Source organism: Ochotona princeps, chromosome 19 (genome assembly GCF_030435755.1).
Source record: "Ochotona princeps isolate mOchPri1 chromosome 19, mOchPri1.hap1, whole genome shotgun sequence".
NCBI classification, from domain to species: domain Eukaryota; kingdom Metazoa; phylum Chordata; class Mammalia; order Lagomorpha; family Ochotonidae; genus Ochotona; species Ochotona princeps.
The window spans coordinates 17028762-17043735 of record NC_080850.1 but is presented as its reverse complement, the minus strand read 5'-3'; the positions used below and the strand labels follow the sequence as shown (position 1 = coordinate 17043735).

The following is a 14974-nucleotide window of genomic DNA, read 5'->3' as shown; positions in this document are numbered from 1 at the left end:
TTCAATATTTTTCTAGGAAAAGTAACTCCAGTGGAAGATACTACTGTGAGTCATCTAGTATCATGTGCATTCCAAGGGCTTCAGTGACAACCGGTTTTATAACATGCTTAAGCAAGAAGGAAATACTGGTTATTTCTAAAGTGATGAGCACACAGGCATTTGAGGAGTTCATATTCAACATCACTACAATGGTTTCCCTCCATTTTCCTAGTTCATTCCTGGATAATATGATGTCCTTGTTTTTCCTTCCCCAGACTTTACCACATGAAATGATGCATCACTTCACAGTCAAATGCAGTTCTTGAACTTCCTTTAGAAGCATGCGTAGTGGTGCTCTATGGAATGGAAAAAGAAAAAAAGAAAAATAGAAAAAAGATATAATGTATCAGACATGTCTCAAAGAAGATAAACCGATTCCTGGAAACTCACTTGCTCCAATACAGAGCCCTGTGTGGATTCACAGAAGATCTGTGTTTCGTAGGCAGGTTTCTGAGAAACAGAAATTTGTTGATATGGTAAGTCCTTCACTGAAAGTATAACCACATAGAACCCAGGGTCTGTTACAGAAGTGCTTTGCATCCTGTCTATATTACAACCACTAAAATTTTCCAGAGGGTAGGAAGTGGTGAAATTGTGGAAGCAAATATGATCTACCTCTCTACATGGGGAGGCAGCTTTAGGAGTATGAAAGTGATTTGGGTCCATGCGTTGACTGAAGTTCACAGTGTTAACAAGTAAGCAGATCCTTCAGAATTAAGTTAGCCTATTTTTATGAATTACACTATATATATATATGTGTGTGTGTGTGTGTGTGTATACAGATGTATACACACACACACACATATATATATAATTGGTGTGGAGCCTTGGAACTATGGCCACCAATTCGTTAAGCTCCTTATTCCAGCTGTCTCTACCTGCTGTCACACATCCAAGTACCATGCATATTTAGGTGGTTTGAAATCAGCCCGAGACTAAAATGGACATACATTTAAAATATGTAAGACTGTGAGATGAAACCTCGCATCTTAGAATTTTAGACTTGATTAGGTCCTCTGGGGTTTTCTGGTCCAGTTTTTTAGGAAAAGAGTCAAACTATTTCTACCCTAAGATCACATATTGCAGGTGTCCTGCCAGAACCCCCAGGCCCTAGCACTTCAGTACAGCAGGCATGACTGCCAACTTCTAGCAGCTGCATCTCTTTGCCTGAGGGCTTTTCCTTGCTTTGGAAGCCCATTGTGTCCACACACATTGCAGGTTACAGATACCTGGGGAATTAGGACCCTTTCAGCAGCCTAAACCCAATGATTGACACAAAATCACGTATAAGTACCCCAGTTTCCTTATCACCCCCAACATTTGCCCACTAAATAATTCTGAAGTACATTCTCTATACTAGTTGCTGGCAGATCAAGTTTGCTTGTATAAGTTTGCTTGGTAGCTTTCCCTATACTGACATCCTCCCCTTGCCTGTCTGTCTTCTCCATTACCTTATCTGTGCAGGTTACCTAGATTGTAACACAAATATCTGTCACTTCTGTGCAGATTCTAATCTCAGTGTCAGCTTCAGGAGGAATTTAAAAACACACTTTAATTTGCACATGCTCCTATGTTTTCCCCAACACAAGCTTTTTATTTTTTTTTTAAAGATTTATTCACTGGTCTTCAACAGATGATAGTTATCACAATCTTTGATAGCTAAGCATCTTTGTTCTTTCAGGCCTTAGCACAGTCCTGGCACATAGCAAGGTGTGGTACATAATTGTGGCAATTAGCTATATTGAATTTGTAAGACTCCATAGCAACTTACTACAGCTTATGACTCCTGCTGCACTCTTTGTATAATGTCAGCATCCACCCCTTCTGTGGAACTTCTGTCATGAATCTCAATGCAGTGGTGGATATAAACCCACCCTTCTCTTTCCAATCAATGCATTTATTACCTCTAACTATAGAAATTTTGGGAGAGTTCAAAGCTAGGTTCTGGATATTTTCAATGAGTTTTGATGGAGCTGCTGTCTCTCCTTACCCACTTTCTTCCTTGTTTCATTTTTCCTTCCTTCCCTCTTCCTCCTTTCATTACCAGAGTTAGGGAACTGAAAGGAATGTTAACTGTTGAATCTGTACATCTGCTTCCCGCTGAATCTATAACTATTAAAAGAGAAAAGGGTTAATGTTTAGGAGAGAGGAGGATTGAATGTATGTGTGTGTGTGAGAAAGAGAAGGAATCTAAAAATACTGTTGTGCCTTAATTGGGTTGTGCTGCTGTAACAAAATATTTGAGAATGTATAGACTTACAGTGTAGTTACCAAGCCTCAGCTATAGATGTCCAAGACTAAGCACCAGCTCTTGGCCATTCAGAAAGGCCCAACCCATTGGTTGCACCTTCTTAAGTGGCAGAAGACAGAAGGGAAAAAGGCAGTGGAAGGGGCCTGAGCTAGTTCCCGCTACTCCTTTCATAAGACACTAATTCAGTCATGCTGCTGGAGCCCTTGTGACATAATCAATTCCAAAGTATCCAACCTCTAAACTACTAGGGGGATGAAGTTTCAACATAAGAACTTGAGAAGTGGGGCACATTTAAGCCATAGCAGACATCGCTGTGTATTCTTACATGCAACTGTGTGAGATCTTATGTTTTCCAATTACACAAGATAAATTTCCAGGAGTCATGGTACTCGTAGAATAAATTTTTAATTACTTGCTATGTATCAGTGCCTGTCAGATACGTGATACTAGTGCCATCCATGGAATATTTGCTTATCACGGATGATGTTAGGAAGAAATTGTAGCACTGTACTGGCTATATGGAAGCTGCTATGTTTCCTTTCCTTGGCTTTCAAAAGAGACACAAAGAGGCTAGGTTGTTTTCCTTTCGATTTTCTCAGTCACATTAAACTCCTTTCCAGCACTTTTTTAAGAGGCCAGAATACCCCGTTGTTTGTTCCATATGATCAATGTCCCCATTGCCTATTAACCTCCCAAATAGGCAGCCCCCACCATTAGGGATTATGGTTTGTAGGAGACAACATAAAAACAAGACACATTTCCCCCCATGCACATTTCAAATGAAATGTAACAGAAGAGAAATAAATAAAAATGGGGAAAAATGCCCTAAATGGTTTGTGTTGGAAAATGTTATATGGGCAATAATGGTGCTTATATAGGCTTTGGGCAGAGACTTTGATAATGAAGGTTAAATCAGGGAATGTTACAAAAAATTTTCACTGTTCATAAAAATAAATCTCAAGTATGAAGCAGAATGAAATAAACAGAGTTTCAGGCGCCAGGAGCAGCTGGACTGACCTTAGCCATAGGTTGCTAACAGCAAGCCTGGCTGACACCATACACTCACCTCTGCAGGGCTAACTTAGCTCTCCATCACAGACACATGCAGGGTCCAGCCAGAGATGGCACTTCAGCTTTCCCACTGCAAAACAAAGCCTTGTTCTTGCTAAGCAATTGCTCCCCCTGGTCCTAGCTTAGTGGCCCCTGTCTTTTAAAGTTTAGTATCCAGCCTGGAGTCTTTGAGTGGCAAATAAATGTCCATGGGGCAGACATTGTGTGAAGGAGTTATGTAGACTTGGTGGGAAGAGTAGCAAGTTGGGGAAAACATATCCCCATCTGAAAAGGCCACTGCTCTACCTGGCAGAGAGAATGCCAGCTTAGTGGGGATAGGGCTTTCCATTTGTCAATGATAAGCTGGAAAGCTGGATCTTCTGTGAAATTTTCTGGATTTTAAATGTTGGCAGCCAATTTGTCTTTTAGATTATGTGTGTGTGTGTGTGTGTGTGTGTGTGTGTGTGTGTGTGTGTAGGGCAAAAGAGCATGTAGGTTTATGGCACAGAATTAGCCTAGCAACAGTCAGTTTGTGATGTCTTGCTAGGAAATAAGTGGGATTATAATTGCATCTGCCCTCCATATCCTTGATGTATGCAATTAAATGTGGATTGAAAGAATTGGATAAAATTGTGCCTGAATTAATCATGTACAGACATATTCCCTTGCCATTATTCATGAAACAATACAGTATAACAACTATTGCATGACACATTGCAGTAAGTATTGTAATATAGAGATGTTGAAAGCAAAATAAAGATTTTATGTAAATACTATGCCTTTTTTATAAGGAGGTTTAGAATCTACAGATGTAAATACCCATCAGTGGTACTAGAATCCATAACCCACACATGCCAAGGGATGACTCTGTGTTTGTGGATAGTGACAGCACAAGGGACAGAAGAGCACATGTTGATAGGACAGATTTGGCTTAGCATCAGTAGTTTTGCAATTTTTGAGTAGTTTTGGAAATATTGAGACTGTAATTATTAATTGCATTTTCACTAATTATTGTCTTAGAGCTCTTAGATAGAAATATTCAGGGTGTGTAATCCTGAAGGCTAGAGCTGATATTAGTAACTGTTTTTCATTAACACGCAGTCTGTGTTGGGCACTTGGCAGTATGTGGTTCTTTTTTTTTTTTAGATTTATTTATTTTTATTGGAAAGGAAGATACACATAGAGGAGGAGAGACAGAGGAAGATCTTCCACCCAATGATCCACTCCCTAAGTGACTGCAACGGCTGGTGCTGCGCCGATCTGAAGCTGGAAGCTAGGAACCTCCTCAAGGTCTCCCATGCGGGTGCAGGGTCACAAAGCTTTGGGCTGTCCTCGACTGCTTTCCCAGGCCACAAGTAGGGAGCTGGATGGGAAGTAGAGCTGCCAGAATTAAAACCGGCACCCATATGGGATCCTGGGCGCGTTCAAGGCGGGGACTTTAGCCGCTAGGCCACGCTGCCGGGCCCGGAAGTATGTGCCTTAACTGGAGTTTTCTTTCATTATAACCTGTTTTTATCTCTGAAAGACAAGAACTTATTTCCATTTTACGAATGGAAAAGCTAAGGTTTCAAGAAATGCAGTAGCTTGACCAAGTTACAATCTAAGAGAGGCATTCTTTGTATACTACCTTGTGTCTGGCTGGCTTTTCTACCAGTGCCAACCAAGGCTGAAGCATCACCTCTATTGTATCTGTGTGGCCTCCTTCAGTTTTCTGAGCGCGTTACTACACTGTGTGCCAACATTCTGCCATTGGTGGCAGCAGTTGATAGAAAAAGCTTTTGTCTCAGGCTAATGGGTCTTACACGCTTCCCGTTAGCCTCCAGAGAGCCTCCTGTATGGCGTACCCACTAGTCTACAGCAATAAGTGCTTTGGTCTGATGGCCTTACTGTGTGTCCTTTGTTTACTCCTGCCCCTCATTGCTGGGGTCACAGTCTTCAATATATTACCTCCATACACATCTTCATCTTAGGCTGTGCAGTTGGGAATCTCAGGCTAAGACAAAGAAGGGAAACATTGGAATGTAGGTGTTAGTTCAGCCGAATCTCACGTGAATACTGTATTAAATCACTAAAATCTCTGATTCCATTACCAGATTCTCTGCAGTCAGGACTGGTCCTTAAATAAAGTTTTAAAGTGACAAACATAGTAAGATGATTTTTTAACAAGAAAGAAAGATGGTGATGTGGGATGGTGGCAACCAAATATCTACTCAAATGTAGAAGGGAAGGAGGGCTATTTTACTTTTTATTTGTTGTGTGTTTTATTTTTGTGGCACTTACTATTCATCTTGCATGGTACCCAGTACTCATGATGGCACCTGGAACTATGAGTTGAAAAACTAATGTCCAAAAACTTAGGCCGAGTGTCCATCTCAAATGTGGCCAGATGAGTATCTTATGAAACCAGCTCAGCTTCAGTTTGCATATCAAACACAACTGGAGTCTTCATTTCCTCAGAGAAACTGGCTTTAGGTTTCTCCCACTATGAAGATGTGGCAATTCTCAGTCTGTCATGCATTTCCCTACTTTAGGTAGTGGTGGGAATATGGAAGGTTGGCAGGATTTCCCCCCCAACCCTGAGGAAAACAGTAACACAAGGGATAATGATTATTGAGAGTAGATTTTGTCTTTCTGTACAGGACACAAGGTGGAGACTGAGAACCTGGAAGTGCGGCCTTTCTACAAGTTCCTGCTAGATTCTAGCTGACTCTGTATGGACTGCAGGTTCCATGTCAAATCATCTTCTTGTTCAAGAAAAGTCAAGAATCTGCAAAAGTAAGTGAAATCTCCAGATTTTCAAATGCTACTCATTTTCAAATGTTACTAAAAGGAATTCGGACTTCTTAAAGATAGTTAGGTGAGCTAAGGACTAGCAGAGAAAGCAACATATGTGTAAGGATGCTCTTATAAGACAGGACATAGGTGAGCTCTCTGTTAGCAGATTCGGCACTCTTTCTCCTCAGAAGTCCTTGAACCACATCATGCTTTCTTGGGAATATGGCAAAAGAGAAGAGACAATGCAATGGATGCCATTAAATGTATCTATTTGGATTACTAATCTGCAGCCTTTATTTCTAGGAGAAGTAGGTAAGTGTTTGAGTATGTGTGACTGTTTGTTAGTATCACAAAGGTAGAGCCTGGTTTAAGGAAAACAGGCAAACAAATGGGTATATTGACTTTCTTCGGAAGCCATGAAAGTGCCAAGGAGAACAAATTAATTCTTCCAGCAGGTGCTTTGGGTGATAGATGCCAGTATTTGAATAAGGTAAGTTGAGTTTGTTTTAATTCTTAAACTTGAAGGAAGTGAGTCCATGGCTTGCTTTTTTCCTTTGTGTAAAACTATTGTGTCACCTGACCAGATTTCTGTTGACCTTGGTGGTTAGTTGGCTCTTTGAGAGGTGCATTGTCTCGGCCTTTCCTAAGAACCCTTTCTAAATGGGACTCACTATGTCATAACTGTATAAAATATTCATTGTGATGGTGCTTTTAATGGATCTGTTTGGAATGAACTAGAGAGGCAAGTACTGATTTGTGGAGTATCCAGCCAGGATCTGGGCTGTGTCTGCACTGAAGTCCTGCCTTCTCCGAGCCTCTCCACCTGCTTGCTTTATCTGCAGACTCTAATCTGACAGAAAGGCTGATACTGTTCTGTTGTAGAGTCTGTTTAGGACCTGAAGTTACTTTCCTTTTGTGTTTGTAAGCTCTAGCTTGTTTTTCATGTAGTGTTCCATGGAAGTTTGCTTTGATTTGTTTGAAGATTCCTAAGGTACTTTTGCCATGTAGGGTTACTGGGATTGTGAATGCTAAATTTCCAGAATTAGACTAATTTTGGTTAGAATCCTGTCTTTTCCCCCAGTAGTTATGACTCTCAGGCTAATGTCTTAGCATCTCTGAACTTTAGTTTCTTTATCTCTTCAAGTTGAGCAACAACAATATTTCACAGGGAGTTGGTGAAGATTGGACAGAGATAGTTTGTAAAGTATGTAGCTAGTGCCCGGAAAAGATTAAGAACTTTTTTTTTTTTAACCTTAGCTACTCTTAAGTGGTAGGCACCCACTCTCCACCTCCTGTATGGGTTTACCTAAAGATTTTTGGAGTTTCCTGGTGACAAAGATCTATTCATTTTGATCCTATTCTAGCCCTGGTAATAGAGCAGGTTTAACTGAACACCTAAATAAATGAAAGATTATGTATATACAGATACATGAAATGATCAAGGTTGCTCTGTGAGTTGTTAGTGGCACCTGGGAAGAGGATTAAGTATTATCGCCCTTTCTTTCCTCCTACCTTAACATCCTGCCTTTCTTCTCTCCTCATTCCTTCCTTTCCCTTCCCAATCTCACCTCCCCATATCTCTCTCTCTCTCCCTTCCTCCTCTCTTCTCTCCCTCTTAAGTTCTCTTTTCATATCCTTCTCCCCCACACCTCTTTTTAGATAAAGACTGCATCTCAGTCTGAAGTCATACTATCATGCCTCTTACATTTAAATTTCTATCTGGACAACTCTGCATTTTCAGTCCTGAGTTGTCACCTTCTTTCAGTTTGGGACACAATGACAGAAATGAATAGGAATAAAGAATCCCCTCTATCATTACCCTCCCACACTCAACACCTGGAGTCCTGAGGTCTGGCCAAGCAACCGGCAAACATGTTCTCATTTCAGGGCTCCCATTCTGTCATTCTCTTGGTCCAAAATGTGTATCTATTAAGGACCTGTAACCCATTTGGGAACTGACTGGACAAAGTGCTTCCCTTTTTGGGTTTTTGTTTCTCATTCTTTGTCATGGAAAAGATTATTAGGTTATTACTGGTGAATAATATTTTCCCCATTAAGTTATGGGAAAAAATAGAAATTATCAACTTTGCCTGTTGCCCCTGTGGTTGGGTGGAACTAGTATTTTATTTTCATAATCTTCAAGCTGAGCACAATTATCATAAAATTGCTGGAATAATACAATGACTGTTTCCCAGGGTAGGGTCTCCTGAAGTTACAGAGATGAAGCAACTATGTGGGACTAGGCCAGAGGCAGCTTCAAACAGACTCTTCCTAGGGGTTTCAGTCCTGGGAGGGAAAAGCATGCTTGGCAAGCTCCTGATTAAGCAGATATTGCCAATGGCACTCTTTGTAAGCAGGCAAACTAGATCTTCAAACAAAAATCTATCAAGATTTAATCACATTGCTTTATCTCCATGACCTAGCCACCAAGTGTTTCTAAGAACATTTTACTGTATCTCCAGGCCGTAAAGCATGGGCCCCGATGGAGCCAGGGTCCCTTTAGGGTTTTTGTGAGAGTGGGAAGCAAAGATTGCTTATTGTTCCCTTTTGATTCTATTCTGAATTATCATGGAATTGAAGATGGCTGTAGATAGAAAAAAAACAGGAGAGAAAGAAATGGTTGGGGAGCGGGGGAAGAGTGGAAGAGTGCAGGTCGAAGAGTTCATTCTAAAACTCAAGGGGAACTTTTCATCAAAGTAACCATCCTCTCCAGGCCAACAGGGAAATGAAAACACCCCACCCAACCAAACTCAAATTGTTCATCTGGATCTTTAAAATGTTCTTTGGGGAATGGGCTTGGGAGTATGAACACCTCCACACTGCTTATCTCAGTATGTACACAGATGTTGCCTCCTCCTCCTCATCCCCCTTGGTCCTCCTGCTACTTCAATAGCCCTTACTGGGCTCTGCAACTAAATTGAAGCTACACCTGAGTATGTATCTGAATACATAATGGAGAAATGACACTGATATCTCACTATTAATGAAATTTTGATGTTTATTGCCTTCATGTCAGCCAATCTTTTTTTTTCTTGCAGAAAATTAATTAAACTCTAGATGGAGATTTTCCCTACACAAGAGTTAGGGCTGACTTGGGAGCCTTTGGTATGTAGGCAGAACTACATGTGTGGATTTAGTTGCACATGGACTGCATATGAATCCACATACAAAGCTTCCAATGCTGAGAAATTTAGATGGATGTGAAGAAGGGGCTTTTGATATTTTTCCTGTTAATCACTTCTCATCTTGGGTACTGGGTCATCCCTTCCCTTTCTAGACTCTTTGCTATGCGCAGAGTGAATGCACCAACTTTTCTGCAAAGATGGAGTGTAATAATTGGTGACAAACAACAGCATGAGAAAAATCTTTGGTAGGACTTTCTAAAATTCACTCACAAGTGCTTGTGTTAGATGGCAAGGCCAGAAATCCAACCTTTTGGTCTTACTATAAAAGTAGCATTTTATAATCATATAATCATTAGCATTTTGGACCTTCTCTCTTCTTTGCTCTTCTCTCTTCTCTTTCCTGGTTGAGTAGAATTCATGTATTTATTTCAAAAGTTTAAAAAAATATTGTTGTTTTCTGATTAACTAAAATTACATATAGACAAATATATAAAATTCAAAACAGGACTATAAAGAGATGAATAATGCGGGGATAAACCTAATATTTTATTGCTTGCTATATGACAAGTTTGGTGTTAAGTACTTTGTGTAAACATTAGTTCTTGAGACAACCATGTGAGGTAGCTTTGTTATTCTTCATTTTGCAGATGAGAGAGTTTAAGTAATTTTTCCAAGTCACACATTTAGCAAGGGGTGTGTGTGTGTGTGTGTGTGTGTGTGTGTGTGTGTTGGCGCCTGTGTGTCAGACTCCACATTCTCATTTCTCTTTTAAAGATGTATTTATCATCATCATCCTAGTAAAATCCATCACACCCTTTTACAGTTAATCTGTTTGTCCAAATTCATGTAAAATCCTTTAATATATGGTATTTTGCATCTGATCTCATGAGTTTCCCATAATCCTGGGGAGATCCACATTAAAGCATACATCACGATGCATTGCTTTTAACTGATGTGTGTAGCACTGTATTGTCTGGTTGTATCTCAGTTTATCTACCATTGGTTAATGGACATTTGAGTTGTTTCCACTTTTTAACACTTTTTGTGTAGTGCATTTATGAACAATAATTAGAGTAATATATGTGTTTGAATGTGTCCATTTCTCTTGGGCTAGTTTCTAGGAGTGGGATTGCTATATCATATGATAATTTTCTGTTTGACTTTTGAAGGAATGCCCCAACTCATTTTCAAAATACATCCATTAAAGGGAATTTTTTGGCTCTCATTTCCATGCGGTCGGTATATCAGTCATCCAATATCTGATAGGAAAAGAATTCAAATTAGCTATAATCTCATCTTCATTAAGATTTTATTAATAGAAAAGTATCTGTAATATAAAAAGAAGTAAATTTATAAAATTTTAATTTTTGTGCAATTTAAACCTTGCATATGAATCTATATTTTTATGTCAATAAAATTACATATACATGTAGATACATACAAATATCTAAAGACATACACACATAGAAGTCTGAAAGATACTTGAGAGCATACTTAACTAATAATTTTACTTTTTTATTTCAAAATTTTAAGCTTGTGGCATGATCAGTGCTATTGAATATGAGTTATGATTTTTATTAGCTTTTATAATATTCTCCCATGGACATACCTTAATTTGCTAAACGTTTGATCATGTAATTTTTACTTTTAAGCCTTAACTTTGAATATGTTATACCTGGAACTTTCATTTACACTTTTAGCTAGTCCTCATATGCTTTTCTTTAATATATATTCCTTTGAATTGTGATGGGTATATGTGCACATTTTCCCACATTTATCCTTTTGTCTCTGTGAGTACATATGAAATCTATTCACTTTACCAGAAGAATAAGTTTGAAAGCAAACTTTTCTTTAAAATGCACCCATTTTAATATAAAAGCTAACAGCTAAAAAAAAATCATCAGGATAGTAGACATCAAGGCCAGAAGAATGCCTTTAAAGCATTTCAACCAGTAAACTCAGCTCTTGCAAATATTTCTTTGCTGGTAGAATAAATGTAAATGCAGATGTTTAATTCTTTCTGTAGATTCATCAGTGTCTCTGAAATTATTGCACTCCTTCCCCAGACAAATCCCATATTTCATAAGGTGAGAACACCCAAAACTTTATTTGCTACCTCTTCTTTCTCTGTGTTTTAATTTGTTTGAGCAAAAGAGGTGAGGAGAAAAAGAAGGGAGAGAAGTGGAGGGAGAGGAGACAGATAAAAAATCACAAGCTCACTCCAGGGACCAGGACTGGGTCAGAGGAGAACTGGCAGCCAGGAACCCAGTCTAGGACTTAGGCCATCAGTGCTGTCTCCCAGGATCTGTTGAAGGAAGAAGCTGAAATCTGAAGCCAGAGCTGATCGTCAAGCCCAGATGCTGTGATGCTAGATTTGACATCTTGACCAGACTAAGTGTCTGCACTGTCTCTTCTTAACAAAAAAGCAGACATATGGATATAATTCACATATTAAAATACAAGAAGTGCATTTTAATGTATTCATAGTTGTGTAGCCACTATCATTATCTAATTTGAGAAAAATTTTACCAACTCCATTTCTTGCACAGTAATAGGAAGCTGAATTGGAAGCAGAGCAATTGATACTTGAACAAAGCACTTGCATATAGACTTCACGTGTGCCAAGAAGCTGCTTAACCACTGTGCAAAATGCTCAGCTCCCTATCCCTTTGTCCATTCAAAAATTGTATATTTGAAAGTAAGATTTTCAGAGAAACAGGGAAAGACAGAAAGAACCATCTTCCATCTACTAGTTCACTCCTCAAATATCCACAACAGGGCTGGGATGCTGGTGTCACAGGCAGTGTCTTTATAAGCTACACCATAATGTCAACCTTCTCCTTTTGCCTGTTTTCAATGTTCAGTTGTGTTTTTAGTGTTACATTATTATTTTTCTTTAAGTAATTTGGATATAAATCACTTGATAAAATGCATGATCTGTATATAAATTTCCCCCTTATTTCAATTGCCTTTTCATTTCCTTGGTGGTTCTTTTTTTCCTGAAACCCAAAAGATTTTAAATTTGATGAATTATAGGTCACTTATATTTCTCTTTTTATGCCTGTGGATGTTTTGTTATTTAAAAAAAAAAGTACAATGTAATTCAAGGTCCTGAAAATTTATGTCTCGGCTTTAAGAATTTTGTAGCTTTAGTTCTTATACTTAGGGCTCATAGTTTATTATTATTTTGTACAAAGTTACCTAACTTCATCTATCATGTGATCTATGTTCCACTTGGTTCTTTTGCATTTGTATACCTAGTGATGCCAGTACAATTTGTTGAAAATGTTTTTTCCTTATTGCAATATCTTGACAGTTGTTGAAAATTAACTTGCCACTATGTGGAAATTCACTTCTGGACTCTCTGTTCTACCCTGCTGAGAACTATGTCCATCTCTATGCCAGTACCACACTCCCTTTATCATTGCGGTTTTGTCAGATTTTAAAGTTTAGAAGTATGCGTCTTTCACAAATGTTCTCTTTTGTGGATTTTCGGACTATCATGGACTCCTTGCATTAGATTGGCCTTAATTTTTTTTTTAGCCAAAAAAGGGGAAGGGTGGGGAAATTCAGATTTTTTTGACAAAGCTCATACTGCATCAGTAGATCAATTTGGAAAGTATTGTCATGTGAACATTAAGTTTCCCCATACATAAACATGCATTACCTTTTCATTTATTTAGGATCTTTAATTTCTTTCAACAGTTTGTAGTTGATAGGTAAAGTTGAATATTTTAAGAAGTATTTTATTGCTTTCACTACTATACAAAAGGAACTGTTTTATTGATTTCAATTCTTTAGAGGATATAGAAATACAGCTGCTTTTTTTTTTTTTACAATCTTGTATCATGTAATCTTGGCAAATTTACAGATTCTCAGATTTTTTAGTTCACCCCAGGTGGCTTTTCTATACTTAAGACCAGGTTTTATGGGAACAGATAGCATTTTGCTTTCTTTACTTTCCATTCTTTATTGTATCTTTCTCTTGTCTTGCTATGGTCCAGTCTTCTGGAGTAATGTTTAGTAAGAGTGACAAGGGCAGACAGCTTTTCTTTTCTTTTTTTTTTTTTTTTTAAAGATTTATTCATGTTATTACAGCCAGATATACACAGAGGAGGAGACACAGAGAGGAAGATCTTCCATCCGATGATTCACTCCCCAAGTGAGCCGCAACGGGCCGATGGGCGCCGATCCGATGCCGGGAACCAGGAACCTCTTCCGGGTCTCCCACGCGGGTGCAGGGTCCCAATGCATTGGGCCGTCCTCGACTGCCTTCCCAGGCCACAAGCAGGAAGCTGGATGGGAAGTGGAGCTGCCGGGACTAGAACCGGCGTCCATATGGGATCCCGGGGCTTTCAAGGCGAGGACTTTAGCCGCTAGGCCACGCCACCGGGCCCCAGACAGCTTTTCTTTTTTTTTTTTTTAATTTTTTTTTTTAAAGATTTATTCATTTTATTACAGCCAGATATATACAGAGGAGAGACAGAGAGGAAGATCTTCCGTCCGATGATTCACTCCCCAAGTGAGCCGCAACGGGCCGATGCGCGCCGATCCGAAGCCGGGAACCAGGAACCTCTTCCGGGTCTCCCACGCGGGTGCAGTGTCCCAATGCTTTGGGCCGTCCTCAACTGCTTTCCCAGGCCACAAGCAGGGAGCTGGATGGGAAGTGGAGCTGCCGGGATTAGAACCGGTGCCCATATGGGATCCTGGGGCTTTCAAGGCGAGGACTTTAGCCGCTAGGCCACGCCGCCGGGCCCCAGACAGCTTTTCTTATCCCTGATCTTAAGGGGAAGGTGTTCAGTCTTTCACCATTAAGTATGATTTAGCTGTGAGTTTTCATCATTTTTGTGTTGTCTTTAACACAATTTTCTTATTTCCCTATTTTTACTTTTCAAAATAATATCCGTTAATGAAGATCAAATATCTGATGAGCTGTCATCTCTCTCCATCATATCTCTATAATATAATCAACTTATTACTATAGTGTTTGAAGTTATTCTTTTAAGACCTCACCTTTAAGCTGATCGTGCCATCCAGCAAAGTCTTTTCAAAAGCTGTGTTTGCTTATTTTTGCATTCAGTCTCCTGTATGTGGAATTGGAAATAGTTAAGTGTTTGTCTTTTGAGAGAATGGTTATACACATTTATTCTGAAATGTCTGTGATCTAAGAATGTTTAATATATTGCCTTTTTGTGGCATTTAAATTTTAAAGGAAGGTTGGCTTAAAATGATTAATTTCTAGTTTGTACAAGTGATGAAAGTTAAAAAACAAAAATCATAAGGCAATTCTAAAGATTTGAAAGACACATCATCAGAATCTTTATGGTTGGAAGATAAGCATATAAGATAATATCTGACATTAGCCATTAGGGAGTTGTACTGCAGCTGTGATGACATAGCACTACATACCTATTAGAATTACTTAGATCTGTCAGTATCAAGTGCTGATAAGGTTGTGAAACAACTGTAGTTCTCATATATTTCACTTGAAAATACAAAATATTGCAGTCACTTTGAAAAATGGGTTGGCAATTTCTGATAAAGTTAAGCATAAATTTACCATATAACCTGTAAACAACCCATATGTCCCTTAGCTGGCAAGTGTATTGACAGTGTGTGAATCCGTATAAAGGAATTCTGTTCATCAGTAAAAAGGAGTGAAATATTGATACACACAAAAATAAGGAATGCATTCAAATACATATGCAGAATAGAAAAACTTTGGAAGTCTGCC

The 14974-nt window shown here is 39.0% G+C and overlaps 1 long non-coding RNA gene across 1 annotated transcript in view; it reads left to right on the top strand.

Moving 5' to 3' along the window:
• Positions 1–207: 207 nt before the first annotated feature.
• The window catches only part of LOC131482652 (uncharacterized), a 177232-nt gene continuing 162465 nt past the window's right edge, over positions 208–14974 (top strand). The window contains exons 1-2 of the long non-coding RNA XR_009247194.1: positions 208–515; positions 5980–6115. This is a non-coding gene — a long non-coding RNA (uncharacterized LOC131482652). The remainder of the gene's footprint in view (positions 516–5979; positions 6116–14974) is intronic.